The 13,017-nt window shown below is 43.3% G+C and overlaps 1 protein-coding gene and 1 long non-coding RNA gene across 14 annotated transcripts in view; one reads left to right on the plus strand and one right to left on the minus strand.

Annotated features, from left to right (window-relative positions):
- Window positions 1-13,017, plus strand: part of ENOX1 (ecto-NOX disulfide-thiol exchanger 1) — a 660,000-nt gene that overhangs the window by 385,181 nt on the left and 261,802 nt on the right. The window lies entirely within an intron of this gene.
- Window positions 7,056-9,200, minus strand: LOC106505299. The gene is made up of 2 exons (XR_001299577.2): window positions 8,326-9,200; window positions 7,056-7,641 (listed from the first exon to the last, which is right to left on the minus strand). It is a non-coding gene; the product is annotated as an uncharacterized LOC106505299 (long non-coding RNA).

Consider the following 13,017-nt stretch of genomic DNA (forward strand, 5'->3'; position numbering starts at 1 on the left):
ATAGAAAGCTCATGCTTCCCTCCTTGGGAGCTAAACTTACTACTTTACCTATTCTGGTGCCTTGGAAATCCCTTCCTTTCATCCACCAGCCCCCTGAGCCAGAAACCTGGGAATCATTTTTGAATGTGACCTTCTTGCCCAATCACCTATATATTCCGGTTGCTCCCCAAGTCCTATCTTTCTATCTCCAGAAATCTCTCTCAAATCTAACCCCCTCTCTGTCTCCACTGCCACAGCCCTATCTTGCCTGGTTCTCTAGTAATTATTTTGGAGTTACCCTCCTTGTGCTTCTTTCAGTGTAAACTGTCCCTTACTTCCCCCCCTCCCCAAGAAGGATTCTAAATTACAAATTTGACCCCACCGCTCCCAATTTAAAACACTCTGTTTGGTCCCCATGGCCTCTGGAGATCAGACTCCTTAGTTTGGCCCCATATATATATATGTATGTAGTTGATGAGCGTATAGTTGGTTTATAGTGTTATATAATTGATTTACAGGGTTGTGTCAATTTCTGCTGTACAGCATAGTGACCCAGTCATACATTATATACTATCTCATACTATGGTCCATCATATTCTATCCCAAGAGATTGGATATAGTTTCCTGTGCTATACAGTAGGACCTCATTGCTTATCCATTCTGAATGTAATACTTTGCACCTACTAACCCCAAACTCCTGGTCCATCCCACTCTGTCCCCTTGGCAACTGCAAGTCTGCTCTCCATGTCTGAGAGTTGTTTCTGTTTTGTAGGTAGGATCATTTGTGCCATATTTTAGATTCCACATGTTAGTGATATCATATGACATTTGTCTTTCTCTTTCTGTCTTACTTCACTTAGTATGAAAACTTCTGGTTGCATCCATGTTGCTGCAAATGGCATTATTTTGTCTTTTTATGGCTGAAGAGTATTCCATTGGATATATGTACTACTTCTTAATCTATTCATCTGTCGGTGGACATTTAGGTTGTTTCCATGTTTTGACTATTGTGAATAGTGCTTCAGTGAACATAGGCGTGCATGTCTCTTTTTGAATGAATGTTTTGTCTGGATATATGCCCAGTAGGGGATTGCTAGATCCTACTGTAGTTCTATATTTAATTTTCTGGGGAACCTCCATACTGTTTTCCATAGTGGTTGTACCAATTGACATTCCCACCAACAGTGAAGGAGATTTCCTTTTTTTCTACGCCCTCTTCAGCATTTGTTGTTTGCTGACTTGTTAATGATGGCCATTCTGACTGGTGTGAGATGGTGTCTCCTTGTAGTTTTGATTTGCATTTCTCTAATAATTAGTGATGTATCTTTTCAGCATCATTCCCCACCATTTCACCACTTGCCCCATAAGCACCAGGCAGACAAAAACACTCATTTCCGTACTATGCCATGCACTTTCCACCTCGGTGTCTTTGTTTAGTGTTGTCAATGCTTGAAACACTTTCATTTTGTTTTCCATTGTTGTTCTGTTTTTTGCAGTTGCACCTACAGCATACGGAAGTTTCCAGGCTAGGGGTCGAATCAGAGCTGCAGCTGCCAGCCTATACCACAGCCATGGCAGCACCAGATCCAAGCTGCATCTTTGGCCTACACCATAGCTTGTGGCAGTGCTGGGTCCTTAGCCCATTGAACGCGGCCAGGGATCAAACCTACATCCTCATGGATACCATTCAGGTTCTTAACCCACTGAGCCGCAATGGAACTCCTGGGGTTTTTTGTTTCTTTCTTTCTTTCAAAACACGTTTCATTCATTTTTAATATTCCTCCAGTTTTCACCTTTATTCATCCTTCAAGAAAATCTAAAATCTCTTCCAATGGGAGAGTTGATTGCATCTTCCTCTCTGTTTTTTACATCAACCTGTGTTTTAATTAATGTACCCAGTTGGGTACACGTATACCTATGCACTAAGCTGTTTCTGTGGGCCAGCCTTCTGGGAAGGAGTTTTTGTTTGCCTAGGACCTAAAATGGTGCTGTACACAGTGGAAGTTAACTAAAAATACACTGAATGGGAAAAGAATGAATGAGCCTGAAGCTGGCTTGCTGTATCCCCTCCCATCGGTCCTAATTCCATTCTTTGGTGTATCCCTTCACTAATCTAGTCCATCTTCTATGTCTGCTCTCCTTCTGCTATAGGAAGATTCCTATCATCTTTTCTTTTTCTCCTAGTCACAAAGCTAGTAAGTCGTCCTTTGAAAACTGACACCAACTTTGAAATTCCAGTGGTCATTATGGACAGTTTCAAAGTTGCACTAATTCTCCAGGTCAAACGATCTAATCCTGATAGACTCGCTACATACTCAGATTTGCAAGAAAGTAAAGTGGGTAGCATTTAACCTAGTATCATGTCACACTGGTTGCAGGATTGAGCTGCTCATTTCTTAAGTTCAAATGCATTTTAACAATCCTGCATTTTTACTCCCTGCTTCTTCACTGTTTTTTACATATTTTATTGTGTATTCTTTAACTACCGATTAAAGATGTAGGTGATTTTACTACTTTTGTCTTTCATCCCTTCTACCAGCTTTATGTGTGGTTTTATTACTTTTACCATTTGCCTTTACCAATGAGATTTTTCCTTTTGTAATTTTAATATTTCTAGTTGTGGCCTTTTCTTTCACTTAGAGAAGTCCCTTTAACATTTCTTTAATGCTGGTTTGGTGGTACTGACCTCTTTTAGCTGTTACTTACCTGCAATTTTTTAATTGAAGTCTAGTTGATCCACAACACTATGTCAGTTTCAGGTGTACAGCAAAGTGATTCAGTCATATGTGTATATCTATTCTTTTTCAGAATCTTTTCCATTATAAGCCATTATAAGATCTTGTCTCTAAAACTATTGATCTCTCCCTCAGATCTGAATAAAAGCCTTGCAGGTAGAGTATTTTTGGTTGTAGTTTTTTCCCTTTCATTGCTTTAAATATGTCATGCAACTCCTGCAGGGTTTCTGCTAAAAGGTCAACTCATAGCATTATGCAATACCTTGTATATAATTTGTTGCTTTCCCCTTGCTACTTTAATATTCTCTCTTTATCTTTAATTTTTGCCATTTTAGTTACAATGTGTCTTGGTCCTTTTGGGGTTGATACTGTTTGGGACTCTCCATGCTTCCTGGACCTGGATTCCCAGGCTAGGAAACTTTTTAGATCTTAAGCCTTCAACTATATCCCCTCTCTCTCTTCTCCTTCTGGGACCCCTATAATGTGAATGTTAGTATGCTTTGTGTTGTCCAAGAAGCCCCTTAAACCAGACTTTTTTTTTTCTTTTTTTCTATTTGGCATCAGTGATTTCCAGCAGTCTGTCTCCCGACTTCCCAATCCATTCTCTATATCTGGCCAACTACTGTTGATTCCTTCTAGTGTATTTTTCATTTCAGTTAGTGTATTCTTCATCTCTGTTTGATTCTCCTTTATATTTTTCACTCCTGATAAAAGCTTTTAATTTCTCACTCTGTCCATCCAGTCCCCTCCTGAACATCTTTGAACGTCTTTATAGTTATTACCTTGAACGCTTTATTGGTTAATTTGCTTATATCCACTTGATTTAGTTTTTCTGGGGTTTTATCGTGTTCTTTTGTTTCAAATATATTCCTCTGTCACCTCATTTTACCTCGTTTACTGGTTTATTTCCACATGTTTGGTAGATTGGTTCTGTTTCACGATCTTAGGGAAGTGGCCTTTTGTAGGAGAGGTCCTATGTGTCCTGTCATTGCCATTCCCACTGTTGACCACAGCTATAGATATGCTTTCGGGGTGCTCCTATGTGGGCTTCATTGGCCGTTCTGTTGTGGTAGGCTGACAATTGTGGGCAGTCTGGTAGGCTGGCTATTGGTTGTCAAGCCCTGACTTGTGTGGAGGCTGCTAGTGGGCAGAGCCAGATTCTGGGGTAAGTGGCTCTGAGACAAAGGGTCCTAGATCTAATATCTACAGGCTGATGCCTGGGCTCAGTTTCTAACACAAATGGTTGAAGAGTCTGAGGTGTTCCAAAATTGGTGTTGGTCTGCTGGTGAGGGATTCCTGGGGCTTATGCCTGCACTGTTTCTGGCCCATTGGTGGGTGGAGCAGCTCTCAGGGTCTTTGGCTGCAGTACCCTAGTGTTCCTGAGCCAGTGCACTGATAGGCAGGGCCAGGTTCTGAGCCCTCTGGCAGATAGGGTTGGGTTCTGGGGAGCTTTGGGTTCAGGGGGTCTTTAGGCAGCCTGTCTTCTGGAGAGTGGTGATGTGTCCCATACTACCTTCTGCTTGTCCTGAGATATCCCAGTATTGTTGCCAGAGGCTCTTAGGCAGAGGCAGGGCTGGGTCCTGGGGCTAATAAACTAGAAGGAGGATTCCAAAATGGCCCTTGCCATCACTAGTGTCCTTGTGGTAGAACAAGCTCCCAAAAATGGCTGTCATAGCAGCTCCAGTGGCTTCTGCTTCTATGGGAGGCTCTCTAAGATCAGCAGGTGGGTCTGACCCAGGCTCCTGTCTAATTACTTCTTCTGCCCTGGGTCCTGGAGCTTGTGAGGTTTTGTGTACACTTCTTTTAGAGTGGATTCTCTATTTCCCACGGACCTCTGGCTCTCCCAGAAGTAAACCAAACATTCTGGGAGCTTGCTTCCAGGTACAAGGTCCCTGGGCTGGAGAACCCACTGTAGGGCTCAGACCCTTGCCTCTTGGGTAAACCTCTGCAGTTGTAGTTATTCTCCAGTTTGTGGGTAGCCCACTGGGGGATGCAAGTCTTGACTGTGCTGCATTTCTGTTCCCCTGCATGTCTTATGGTTCCTTCTTTATATCTTGCATTGTAAATGATCTTCTGTCAGTCTTCTGGTCTTTCTCATCCATAATTGCTCTATAAATAGTTGATGCTGTGGTGTGCCCATGAGAAGAGATGAGCTCAGAGTCTTCCTGCTCTGCCATCTTGGCTACCCTCCTCCCCAGATCGAGTCACACACTTCCTTCTTGTTCCGAGAATATCTGATGCTCACCCTGATGTCTTTCCTCTCCCATTCCCACCACCTCAGGCTGACATCCCATGCTTGTGTTATCCATCATACCTTCCCAATTTCTGGATTATTTGGTTGCATGTATGCATTATTTTGCTTGCAGAGGGAAACTTACAACAGGAGAATTGAACACTTCTGTAGTCTTTGTTGTTTATGGTTAATGACCTTCTCACCTAAACATTTCCATTTTTCCTTGTCCCCCCACTTCAGATATTTTAAAACATATTCCAGTTACAACCTTTGGAATTTTTTCAAAATATACAATCCCAGTCCTTCTGGATTTAGGCCTCTCCAGTGTGCTCCTTAGAATTCCTCCAACACCTTTGTGGTTGCCTTGACTTTGTGTCATTATTTCCATTATTTTTCATCCTTGTAGAATCAGAATTCACCAGAGAAGTTCTTCTAAAGACATGGTGAATTTTTTTTTCTTTCACTGCGATTATGACTATGTAGTTATAGGGTCAAATTTTTATTTTTCCATACATCTTTTATAGTGAAGCTGATGGCTCTGTGTTCATATCATAGTTATCTTTTTGCCGATGTTATAATTTTTTCCCCCAAGTCAATGATGTGGGTCTGATTAGAATTAATGTTCTTTGTCCTGGCTGTTACAAACTCCAGGCTGGTATGGTAACTTTATTCCCAGTGTCCAGGCATCTTCATGTTGTTATTGACTTTTTTTTTTTTTTTTTTTTTGAGCTAATCAGTGTTAAGGCTATTATATAGTTCTTCCCTTCCCTCAAAGTTTGGGATCAGACTCCTGCCATTCCTAACTTAGTTTAATTAAACCACTGTAATTCTCCTTGTCATGACTTTATTTAAAACTCTCTTAAAATCTATGGTATCTTGTGTATTTTTTTGGTCTCTGAGTTAATGAATTCTGAGATTACTCTGCTGTACAAATGTACATTATTTTCTTTCTACTAAAATGATCTCTTTTATGCTTTTGAGCTGTAAAACTCTAGTTTTAGTATTGCATGAGTTGGTGAGTAAATACATGTTTATATTGTCAAGACTTCCCTAATCTTTTCAGTCTTTTATTAAAAAAAAAAAAGCAAACTCACTTCAGTTTTCCCCAGTTGATAAACTAGCATCTTTATGTACGAAAACGTTTTACTTAAGAAGCATGCATTTATATCCCCTGACATACTCTTCGAAGCAACATTTTAGAGAATAAAAACTACCCCTGTCATTATGTAGATACAGAGCTCAATATCATCTGAATAACTTTACTTAACTGTAAAATAATAAAGAGGGAGGCAGCACTGTCCTTGCAGTGGCCTCTCCCCCTCTGGATTTCAGGATTCATCATGCCCTTCCTGAAGTGCTTGCCTGCTTTCCTTCTCTCTTCCTATTGAGGGTTTGTCCGTTTGTTTGTTTTGCTTTTTAGGGCCATACCCATGGCATATGGAAGGAAGTTCTCAGGCTAGGGATCAAATAGAGCTGCAGCTGCCTGCCACAGCCACAGCCACACCAGATCAGAGCTGCATCTGTGACCTACACTACAACAACACTGGATCCTAAACCCACTGAACAAGGCTAGGGATCAAACCCACATCCTCATGGTTACAAGTCAAGTTCATTTCCACTGAGCCATAATGGGAACTTCGCTTTTGAGGTTTTTAGTTCATTTGGTTTTTGTTTTTGTGGTTTCTTTGTTGTTGTTGTTTGGTGTTTTGTTTGTTTGTTTCGGCCACTAAAAGATGTAAATCTTTTTTTTTTCTTTTAATTCTTGCTATTGAGTTATTTTTTTATCCTTCACAACCCAGCCCATATTTTTCTTCTCCGTGGTGCTTCCCTGGCACCCTAGAAATAAAAATAATCTCTTTTCTGTCTCCTCACCACAGCTTTCTACAGTAAATTTTTTCTTGAATATTATTGATTGTGACATCTAGTGACCTCCTAGGTACTATGGAGACGTCACCTTAAGCAGTGCAAAGCCGTAAAGACGAGGGAGTAGGCATAATTTTTTTCAACACTGGAATTAATATAAAAGCATAAGTTATAAGAGCTTTCAAAATACCAACTACATGTCATATTTTACGTGAGTTTAAAAGAGAACCACAATAGAGAGGCTGTACGAGTGACAGGCGTTTAATGTTCTGAAGCACGTGAGTCATAATTATCCCCACACATTTCAAAAGACCCAGGTGTCATTTTTTGAAGGTCCGTATTTAACCGAACCTGATGCTGGTTGCAGTGGTCAGTAGCTGGGCAGATGGGTCAGGCGCCAGAAGGATATCATAGGAGGAGCTGGCTTCCCACAGTGTCCCCTCCCCCACCAGCTTGTGGCCTTATCTGTTGGGACTGGGCAGCACAGGAGACCATGCATATCCCATGCGATAGAGAAGGCGTCCAGATGGTCAATGCGTGCTCTGTCCAACAGACCACACTGCCTCGTAACACTCCTTGGCAGCTTCTAACATACCATGCTACTAAGAGTCCTGAGTCGGAAATTGCTCCAGGTCTGTGGCTTCCAGGCCAGAACAGCATGGCCCATCAGTTTCTAGCTTTAGAATAATAAGAAGGAAAACAAATGGTGTTTCCTGCTGAGATTCCATCATCGTAAATGACCGGCCAAATGCTGCTCATAGGTCTGTCTCTTGTGTACAAGGTGCAGTGCTAAGAGGTTGATCATTCAGGTTGCTCTTGGCTTTCAGATGTCTGGGAAACCAGTTGGAGAGAAAACACAAATATAGATACACAAAGAAAATAAACACACACACACACACACGCACACACACACCCCAAAACCCAGTATGTTAAATGGCCAAAAAGGCATACGAAACAATCATTTTCAAAATGCATTTGTTCCCCAGTTTGATGGTGGCTACCAGCTTAACAGCTTTTGCCATGTCTGTACCATCAGAGCATTTATTTACTGATTTGTTTATACACGACTCAAAAAAAAGTATGTAAGCCTCTTCCTAAGCAGTGATGGCTCCAAAGTCACGTGGTTTTCTGCTAACACATTGCTTTGCTGACACAGGTTGAACTATATGAAACAGTCACTATTTTACTTTTTTTTTTTTTTTTTTTTGCTTTTTAGGGCCATACCTGTGGCATAGGGAAGTTCCCAGGCCGGGATCAAATTGGAGCTATAGCTGCCCACCTACACCACACCCTCAGCAGTGCCAGATCTGAGCTATATCTGAGACCTACACCACAGCTCATGGCAACACCGGATCCTTAACCTACCGAGCGGTGCCAGGGATATTAGATGGGTTCATTACCACTGAGCCACAATAGAAACTCCTGACTTTTTATTTTAACCCAAGAAAATATCAATTTCACATGGCTTAACATAAACTAACTATGAGCAGTTAAAATGCTGGTTTCACGACTCACATTAAATCCCCGAGCATACCACTGTGCAGGAACTCTGAAGTTGGAGGCAACAAACAGTCTTAAAGAGTCGATCTTGTAAGGTTTCACCAAGAAGGTGGGCCTGGATGTGAGCCAGAGGAAGGCTGCCCAGAGAATCGGGGAGGGGTGCGGCCCTCTATGAGGATGAGTTGGGCTGGAGGGCCGTGTGCACCCCCAGTGGGAAAGGAAAGCCAGTGGATCAGAGAGCGCGCTCCTGACTGCCGTGGTGCACATTCTTCATCCTCGTGTTTATGTGCAAAGCATGTTTTCCAAGCCCCTGAGCACAGTTTTACCACCCTTCTGGAATTTTCTGAAAGTTACTCTGTTCTTATGACTAATATCTTAAGCAGGGTCAGGGAGCCCTTCTCTTAGGGAGGATGTGGCTGTCGGCAGGGTGACCGTGGTTGGAAAGGGCTGTGTCACGTAAGCACAGGAGGCAAGAATTTGCAGAGCTGCATAGGGTGGGAGGCTCCATGACTGTCCCCACCCCTACCCCCACCCCATTAGAGAGTCAAGCTTCCCAGGCTGAGAGTCAATTCCCAGCGAGGGCTCTCCTACCAGAGATAGCAACGGACAGGGTCAGGGCTCCCTCCAATTTCATTCGAGAAGCTCCCTCGGCCCTTCCTATGACGTCTGTCTTGCTGGCTCAGCCCCGCTGCACTGAAGACTCCAGGCTCGGGCACTCCTCCTGAGCAGGTGCAAGTAATGGGAAACTCCCAGCACATTCCTCCGAGCTTACTGTGAGGGTCAATCCAAGGTCAGTTTCCCAAGATCAGTTTCCGCGACTCCCCTGCCTGTTGGGTCCAGACTGCGCCCTGCCCGAGGTGTGTTCCAGCAGAGAACATCCGGGCATCTGACCAGCGGGCCGTGGGACAACATGAACTACATTTTCTTGGAACAAAAAGAGAACAACTGTGTTCTCCTGCGTTGCAGAAAATTCCCTGAGTGCTTCAGTTGTCGAAACGTGGCCTCGTTACTTTCAGAGCTCCCTGGAACTTAGAAAATTATGGGTAGGGCTTATGATTTCCTTATATTTAAAGAGAAGAAGCTTGTATGTGTTTTATTGGCAGTTTATGGGTGTTCAGTGTCTAGTGTCAGTCATTTGTGTCTGCAGCGAAAGGAATAAGGCTGGGCTGCTCCCCTGCATCGAGGGTCTCTACGTCCCAAAAAACTTGAGGGTCAAATAGACACCAACAATAAAAACCACAAAAACAATCCACCCATTAGTTAGTCTCATGGCCAAGATGAGGGCCAAATTACCTACACATCTCTAAAATGTTACAGCTATTGTATTTATTCTGAGTCCAAGGACACCGTAACTCCTGGTGGTGATTATATATCATTTTCCTTAAAGATACCGTGAACTTCACTTGTTTGAATCATTCAGCAAATCTGTATGTGTGCATTTTAAAATGTAGGTTTTTAGAGAGTTCCTGTTGTGGCTCAGCAGGTTAAGAATCAGACTAGTATCCATGAGGATGCAAGTTCAGTCCCTGGCCTTGCTCGGTGGGCTAAGGATCCAGCGTTGCCTTGAGCTGTGACATAGGTCAAAGATGCGACTCAGATCCAGTGTGGCTTGTGGCTGTGGTTTGATCCCTAGTCTGGGAACTTCCATGTGCCGCAGGTGTGGCTATAAAAAGAAAAAGACATGCAGATTTTAGTATTATCCAGGAGATCAGGACACAATCACTACTGCAGAGATCATATGTTACAGTCCCTAAGGAGAGAGAGCCCACCACCTGGGGAGGTGGAGGGGCACACGGGGAGGCACCAGGGTTGATCAGGATGCAGGAGGAACAAGGGAAAAAGTGGGCAAGAAGCTTCTTCATTATAGATTCCGAGAAAGAACAGGAGAAGCTGTGGAAGCTGGTTTAGGATTGGCTAGTTTGAATTATTTCATTGAGGCACAGGTCTGTCTTTAGCTCTCTGATAGCAGGCTCTGGGGTGATTAGGGCAGGGGGATAATGGCTTGGAGCCTGAGCCCCACAAAGGAAATGATTGGGGGTTTGACCTCTGGATTGCCTGATTTCCTTTGAAGAGTGGGCTCCCATTGTTTGCTTTCTTTAGGAATTGACTCACCCTGGGAAGGACTGTTGTCCTCCCCCTCCCCCCCCATCAGGAAGATCCCAGAGGTTAAAGCATCAGGAAATACAAAAAAAATTTATAAAACACAATGAATGCAGTATTGTGTATATGTGTCTATATGGATGTATCTATATATAGACACACACCGACAAATGCACTGGGAGCATTAATTCAGTGCATTTGTGTTGGGGGATGGGACTACATTTTCTTGGAATGAAAAGAGAACAGCTGTATTCTCCTGTGTTGCAAAAAACTCACTGAGTGCTCAGTTGTAGAAACGTGGCCTCCTTCCTTTCAGAGCTCACCGTTTTATGTATCAGACACTGTTTTGGTTGGTGATCGGGAAAAAACAAGCAAAAAAATTGAAAAAAACAACTTATCAAAGAAACAGTTATGCAATGTAACCTCAGATACTGAGAAATGCTGTAGAGAAAAATGCAGCTGGTAGAAGGACAGAGGGGGAACGGAAGTTGCTCTTTCTGGCAGGTCAGGGACAGCCTCTCTGCAGAGGGTGATATTTCAGCAGAGGAGGGACTAAGGGACAAGAACTGGGTGGTTGTCCGAGTGTCCGGAGGAACCACAGGTGCCGAGGAACCAAGAGAGGGTCCTGCTTGGCAGGCTTAGGAAACAGTCAGCAGCCTGTGTCCTGGGGACTCTGAGAGAAGGGGGGCTGTAGGAGATGAGGTGGCAGAGGTGACCGGAAGGCAGAGTTGGAAGGACCTTACAGGGCATCCAAGAGTGACAGCCTGTGTGCTTCTGGGATGATGGAACTCAAGCCATGTGAAAACAAGAGTTAAGCTTGGGCCTCAAAATGCAAATTAAATCACCATCGGAGTTCCCATCATGCCTCAGTGACAACGAGCCCCGACTAGTATCCATGAGGTTGTAGGTTCAATCCCTGGCCTCACTCAGTGGGTTAAGCATCCTGCATTGCTGTAGTTGTGGCATAGGCTGGAAGCTGCAGCTCCAATTCGACTCCTAGCCTGGGAACTTCCATATGCCACGTGTGTGGCCCTAAAAACATAAACAAATAGATAAATATATACGTAAACATGAAACTATAGCCTCACTCTATTTTCTTATCTTCTACATGATTCAGTTTTTGATATCTGTTTATGAAGCTTTGTTTGCAAATGAGAAAGCTTAATATCTTTCTCTCCAAAGTTCTACATTGGGAAATTTTTTCACAGTTGAAAACAAACAAAACCATCTCCATATGATATAAAAGGACAGCTTTAGGTCAGAAGTGTTAGAAAATGCCTTTCTGTACCATTGCGTTCCTTGGCAAATATGTGGCATTTAAATAAATGAAATACAATTCAAAAACTGCCACATTTCTGAAAATCTAGAAGAAGGAAAAATATCTGGGAACAATCAACAGTTTGCTTTGCTTTTCTATTAAATTGTCATGTGTTTTGTACTTGGTATCGTTTACGGAATGTAAAGTAAAATCCACTCACACGCCACTTACCGTAAGAGCTCCCACAAAGGAAACCTCATTTCTAATCTAATTGTGGATATTGTTCCTTTGTTAAAAATTCATAGGGTTTATAAACGTGTCACATAACTGCTCGAGTCTCCATTTTTTCCCCAGCTCTTTTCCCACTGCCAGTTCTGATGAGAATTTTAAAGCTTCCCCCCCCCACCGTAAAGCCCCCCCCCCACCGTGAAGCCCCCAACTTCCCCACCCCCCGTCTAGAAAGGTGGTCTCTGAAGAGCAGAGGGGAGAGTTCCCACTTTGGTGCATCCGGATCCGTGGTGACTCTGCAGCACCAGGACACAGGTTCGATCCCTGGCCCTGCACAGTAGATTGAACATCTGACTGCAGGTGTGGTATCGGTGGCCACCACGGCTCAGATCTAATTCCTGGCTTGGGAATTCCATATGCTGTGGTGGGGAGTCCAAAAAAAAATTAAAGGCAGGGGGCTTCGGAGGGGAGAGAAGAAAAGAAATGATGCATGTAACTACAAAGACCTCCTAACCCAATGTGCTGCAGGTTCCTGATTGAGTTGCAGTAAAATGCAGGTAAATGGACAGGGACCAAGTCTTTCTGTGACCCTCAACACCTTATTACTGCTATGAAGCTCTTCCTCACAGCAGACTTTAGATGCGACATGAACAAATAGCTGGTCAGTTATTTGGTTGTTCTGGTTTTGGTCAAGGGAGGAAGCTGAACAGTAGGGTACTGGCTTCGCCGAGTCTCGGTACTGGTTCTAACGCCTCGCCACACACATTAGCAAGACCCATCCCGTACCCCTTACAGATATCATCATGCCGTTTGCTACAGTGGACAAGACAGGCAGTGCTCCGTACATCAGTGTTTTGGTTCATCTCCGCGGGGAGCCCCTATTGCTTGTCCTTAATGTACGTTCATTGATTTGGGACAAGAATATGCCCAGACGAGAGAACTAGTGGAGAATATAGGGCTGTGTAACCTCATATAACAAAACTACGATCACGGAGGAAACACACTTTTCTGGATCTCATGTAGAACATTTTAACCATTGTAACCACTGTATTACATTTAATATATTTCAGAAATCACCTTTTCTCCTCCTATAATAAACTTATTTTCACAATTGAACTCAG

Source organism: Sus scrofa, chromosome 11 (assembly GCF_000003025.6).
Source record: "Sus scrofa isolate TJ Tabasco breed Duroc chromosome 11, Sscrofa11.1, whole genome shotgun sequence".
Classification (NCBI taxonomy): domain Eukaryota; kingdom Metazoa; phylum Chordata; class Mammalia; order Artiodactyla; family Suidae; genus Sus; species Sus scrofa.